Raw genomic sequence first — 6,291 nt, 5'->3', positions numbered from 1 at the left:
AGTATCACAGCCACAAGTCTCTTTGAACCTGGACCTTGCTTGAGAAAACAGGAGGTGTTTCCACACCTTGCTGGATCTGTGCCCTGGACTTTGTCCTTTACATCTCTCTGAGGCTCCTGTCACTGCCTGCTTTTCATGCTGCTCCTCGCATCCTTACTTCTGCCTGGTCCATCAGCTAAGACCAATCAAGCAAGTCTGTCTGAAAGCAATCGTTTTTTCCAGCATCACCTATATGTCTCCTCATCTTGTATCCCAACACCCATAATTATTCTGGGAGCTCGTTTCCGGCTATTCTCAGTGCCAGGTTCAGCAGGTTATTTCAGGGACACTTTACTGAAAGGCACTTACAAGGTGTTCATGGTACACCAGTGGCATGCATTTCCCTGGGTGGGAATGGCTGTGTTTACAAATGTGGCCAGGGCAGCAATGTAGGCTGCAGACTCAGAGCGGCGAATGGTTGAAGTTGGGGGCAGCAATGTAGGCTGCAGACTCAGAGCAGCGAATGGTTGAAGTTGGAGAAGAAGTATTCCTGTGGATCTACTGCCCAGCAGTATTTGCCATAACCAGATTAGGTTCTACAGCTGGTTCTGGAAGTAGAGCTTAAATCATCTTCTGGTTACTTTACAACCAACTTCTGTTTAAAAGGCCTGTTCCTCTACCCAGTGGAGGCAATGGAGCATCTCTGTATTTTTTAGGGTCAGACCAATCTTTTCTGATGCCAAGAAAACAGAGGTTCTGTATTTCATGAGTTCTGCAATACATCCACTGAAAAGTTTTTAGTAATGATTTTGAAAATCTTTCTTTACACCTCTAGAAGGCATTTTAGTTTTATCTAAACCCCTTTTTTTAGACCGTGTTGAAGTCATTTGGACCCCAGCACTCCCTGAACAAGTGTAGTACGGACTGTAGTGACACAATGAAAGTATTCTCAGTTGTAATCAACACCTGCATCAAAACAGCCTGCTCACTGTTATGGTGAAGTTGAAGTTGGAGAAATATTTGAATAATGAAGCCTTTTCCAGATCGTCATTTTGCAGTTGCCTTCACTCCACTCCAGTCTTGGAATCAGCCTTACCCAGATACTAACAGACCAGCAGGCTATCTAGTTTCTCATTGTATCCCATAATTGATCTTCAACTGATCAGTAACTAAAAGTCAATCTGATATATAGGACCACCCAAAACCCTTACACTAACATGCCATCATTTTGAGAAGGCTAATTGCTGACCTCCTTTCCTTTCAAACTGCAGGTTGTAGGGCATAATAAGATTTATAGAGGGGGCAGAGCTCATAGAGGAGAAAGAGGAGGTTCAGCGTATAGAACTTGAAGAAAATGCAAAATCCAGGCCATCATTAGAGTCAGATACTGCCTTTACTAAGAATGCAAAAGGTCAACTTTTTAAAGCAAGTCTGTAACTGCACCTATAATACCGCCAAGAATGAAAATTGGCTGCAAAAATACCATGGAATGATTCTGTAGCAAATATAAATCAGTATAGTTTGACTGAAGGCAGTGGAGCTATGCCAGCTTACAATAGGTTAAGATGTGGCCTCAGATGGACATTTGCATGCATAAATCAAGTAATTGCATGCACAAACTGATAGTTAATGTGATTTGCATGTGTAAGTGTTCACATTAATTAGCAAGAGCACTATTGAACTAATGCATGTGGTGGTTTTTTTCATGTGCGCACAGATGCACTTGCAGACACTGAAGATTTTGTTAATAATAATGTGGGAAGGAGAGAAGAGGCCTCTTGCACACTGAATAACCCCTTTTCTTCTCCCTCTCCCCCCACCCGCTGCCCCAGTCTGTTCTTGTAGGAAAACCCCCGCTTTGATAAAGAAAAAATAATACTGGAGCTTTGGTGACAAGGTTAGCCAGAGGAAGAGAAAAAAGAAACTAATGCCGCATCTCTTTCTGGCGTTTCTGTGTCAGTTTAACATTGACATTAAATATGGGTCAGTCTTAAAGGGTATTAATCACATCAAATTTACTACAGAGTGCATATTTCTATAGCGAAGCATAGCAAACCAAGCAATGAGTCACACTTTGGAGAAAAAAGGCAGGTTTTAGACAGGAGGGAAAGCAATCAAGTAAACTCAAACTGTACTTGGAAGAACCCAATGTAGAACACATGTATTTGAACCAAAATAAATTCTAATTAAGCTCAAAGGATGAAGAGGCAATAGGCATTGATCTGTGAAGTTTGAAGTTTGCACCACAACCTTCCAAAAGGTTGACTCTTCTCAGATCTTGGGTTAAGAGGTCAGCCAACTACAGCAAGGGGTGCCTAACTTCAAGGTTCCCCAAAGTTTAAGTGTACTTGGGGATAAGATTTCAGACTAGCCCGGTTCCAAAAAGAGCAAGGAATCAGTGAGAAGGAAGGAGACATGAATGAATGTATTTCAACTGAACTGTTACAGAGACCCATCCCAGACAGGTAAGAGATTAAACAAAAAAATGCAAATAGTAAATCTGCCCGAACAATCTCGTTTCTCAAGGATCAAAACAACTTCTTAAATTTAGCAAGTAACAAGGGGTAGAAAAGGGAAGAGAGGAATTTGGAAAAGTCAGAACATTTTGTTTTGACATTTTCAAGCTGAAACTTTCTGTTTCAAAACAGTATTTTCAGTTCAAAATGAACTTCAACTTTACAAGTATCACTCAAAGAAGGTTGAGTAACTCAAAAAAGGAAAAGAAAAAACTTTGGGTAGTAGTGAAGATAGCCATTTTTATAGCCATTTTTTTTTTAATCACAGAAAAATGCAATAATTTTCTGATTTGGACCAACTTTGAGCTATAATTTCCTTATTTCGTGGTTCAGCTGCCAGACTAAAAATTGCCATTATTTTCAATGTCTTTAATTGTGTATTCCACTCTGAACTGAAACCAGTTAATATAAAATCCTGGGACAGGCTACTTTTCAAAAATTGGTGTAAAAATGCAAACTAGAATAGGAGAAGAGAAATTGTGAAATCTCAAGGTGCCCTAACAAGGGTAGTGTGATTCTGTGCTCCAAACATACCACTTCCAGCTCCGCATGACCAGCAATTCTGTGCACACAGACTGCAGATGCACACAGCCTGGGAGAGTCTTTAAAAAAAATGATCACTGGCTGGTTGACAGATTGCAACACACATTTCTGTCAAGGGAGATGAGGCCATGGAGAATAACTTCTCTGACATGTTCACGGCCTCTTATTTTTCTCCTCTCCATTTCACCACTCTCTTATAGTGCTTGCTGTGAGCCAGAGGATGAGATTTAAAATTAATTTAGTATTTAATACCCAATGGCAAACAGTAATTTTTTTTTAAATTACCTGATTATAGCTTACTGGCACAAGACTTGGAGCTGTAACATAAAACATCTCTATCTTTGGTTTTTCTGTCATTATCTCTTTTATATATGGATAACTGCTGATCTTTTCTATAACATCTGTGCTCACTGTCGCAGGAATGCTAGAGATCATGGCACTAAGTGCCATGGCCAACCAGGATGAAAAGGGACTTGCAAGAATTAGGGAAGGCAAGCCAGTACCGCTCCATATCTTCAGGATTTAAAGGTATTGCGATCTGTGCTGTGGCCTTGTTAAGATGTGTTTTCTATACAGCACCTTTCCTCTCCATCTTTACCAGGCTTGTCACAGTGGGGTCCTATAACGGAGGCTCTTGGAGCTACCACAGTGACACATAGACAGTATCAACACAGTAACACAAATCGCCCAATAACTATCATATTTTACATAAACATCTTATGTAAACTTGATAATATCCCCACCCATTCTGGGGGGGACAGGACATTTTTTTCTATAAAGAGCACATTAAAACTCACAAAAACCACACGGATTTATTGCAGAGAGTTGAAGGAGACAAGCCAAACACAGTCGGCAAACATAGAGATAACTTGCATAAGTTTTGGGGGTTGATCAGGAACCTTGTACAGTGGATTTCCTCCTGACACACATCACAGCTAGAGCTAGAGCTTCTGTCTTACAGAGAGAGAAAAGCCAGGGTGCATTGCTGGAGCACTCTGCAAAGAGGCACATTCCCTTCCTTCCCAGTCATATAACCTCAAAGAACAGGACATTTCTTTTCCTGTACCTGGTACAGCAGTTACCAAAATACTCCAAACCCTTGCTAAGAAAACATGCAAGATGTCACTGGAAAGAATGACTGACAATTTTTCCATCTTGTTTTGGGTGATTGTTTTTCCTGTTTCACTAAAGGTAGCAACTGAAGCTATGAGGAACATACATTTCATTAACAAAAGAATACTTCTGAAAAAAGGAATAAAGAAAATCCACAGAGGCTGTATGTGTCAGAAATGATTCAGGCAGTCAGGTCTTATCAACCTAAGTGATCTCAGTTGTTATTGGAAGCATTGAAGTTGTATGCATTGTCTTTTTCATCCCTTTTGCAATCATCCCTTTCATTTTTTCAATTTTGTTGACAAAATTAAAGATTAAATAAATGAATAAAGTCCACAGGAGCAAAAGGCAGAAGGGAAAGGCTAGCAAAAAGCTGTATTAGTATAGATGAGCACAGAGGTTTCTGAAGGAAGAAACAGCCTTCAATACCAACTTGAGGGTGAAAATAAAAGTATGCAGAAGAAACACAGATAGACAGTATGGCATCATACACTGTTCTTTGCTAGTCCTTTTCAGCTAGTTATAGTATTTCCTGTGACCATTATTTCTCTTATTTAGGTATTTCTTATGCGGGAAAGCTGTTACATTTGGCTGACTAGAGGTTAAATTCTGTCCTATTAAAAACAGTTGAAAACAGCATTTATTTTTGTAGTTCTGCGACCTCATCCTGCAAATACTTCTGCGCTGGTATATGAGGGAGAGGTATCTCTTACTTTGGGTGACCCAAGCAGAGTAAGACCAAGTTCCTGTTGATTTCTTAGACAGAATCAGAAAGAGAAGTGTTCAGATTAACTGACCTCTCACTAAAACTGGCAGGAATATACTGATAGACTGGCTTCCATGGAGTATTGATTGAGCAATACGTTATTAGCAACCACTGCCCAGATGCCTTGCTTGAAGGATGCCATTCTTACTGTTCCAGAAAGCTTTTCCCCCACTTTTCTGGTGATGGGTGGCTTTGGTGATACAAGGTCTGGGCAGAATCAGGGGGTTATAGAATAATAGAATCAGAATAGTTTGGGTTGGAAGGGACCTCTAAAGGTCATCTAGTCCAATCCCCCTGCTGTGGGCAGGGACATCTTCCACTAGATCAGGTTGCTCAGAGCCCCGTCCAACCTGACCTAAAAAATTCTTCCTTATATCTAGTCTGAATCTACCCTCTTTTAGTTTAAAACCCTTACCCCTTGTCCTATCAACAGGCCCTACTAAAAAGTCTGTCCCCATCTTTTTTATTAAGCCCCATTTAAGTATTGAAAGACCGCAATAAGGTCTCCCCAGAGCCTTCTCTTGACCGGTCTGAACAACCCCAACTCTCTCAGCCTTTCCTCATAGGAGAGATGTACCACCACTCTGATCATTTTTGTGGCCCTCCTCTGGACCCGCTCCAGCAGGTCCATGTCTTTCCTGTGCTGAGGACTCCAGAACTGGATGCACAACTCCAGGTGGGGTCTCATCAGAGCGGATCTGCAGTGGTGGACACTCTGTACTAAAAATATACATATTTAGAAGTTTTCACCAACCGGTCATTTGCCTGTAACTGCACCTGGATGATAATTCATCGCTTCTTATACAGGTCCCCTGGTGAGACCAGTGGGAAAGGTGTCGCATTAAGCAGTATTATGTGTATTTCCACGTACGGGTGCAGTCTGTGTGTGGTGCCCCTTACTGTGCACAGGATTTTTCCGCGTATATGGAGCACATCCACAAGTGAAACTGTCCCATTTGCAGAACTCCCTGCCTCTCCAAACAGAGAGGATGTTGAGGTTTTACAATTTATTTATAAGTAGTGGGTATTGCAGAAATCCTTAAAACAGAGCTGAGATAGCTGGGTCCCGTTAAGGATTCAGTCTGGATTTTCTGCATTTCCCCTGTACTGCAGGATTCCAGTTGAGGGTGTATCTAATTGTTCATGTGAGACTGTGAAGGGTATTTTCATGCAAGTTTTATAAATTAATAAACATAAATGTGTTTATTAAGAGCATGCAGATTTACACCTTCCTTCATATCCTGGAGAATATTTCACTGTCATGAAGATAAATCGCCTTCTGAGAAGAAGGAAATAAATTCTGGTTTACATCTGTATTCTTTAAAACACCAGAGACTCTCTCAAAACACTTCAGCCCCAATTTCAGCAACAGCC

Source organism: Aptenodytes forsteri, unplaced genomic scaffold, assembly GCF_000699145.1.
Source record: "Aptenodytes forsteri isolate BGI_AS27 unplaced genomic scaffold, ASM69914v1 Scaffold164, whole genome shotgun sequence".
In the NCBI taxonomy this organism is placed as follows: domain Eukaryota; kingdom Metazoa; phylum Chordata; class Aves; order Sphenisciformes; family Spheniscidae; genus Aptenodytes; species Aptenodytes forsteri.
This window is presented reverse-complemented; position numbering follows the sequence as displayed.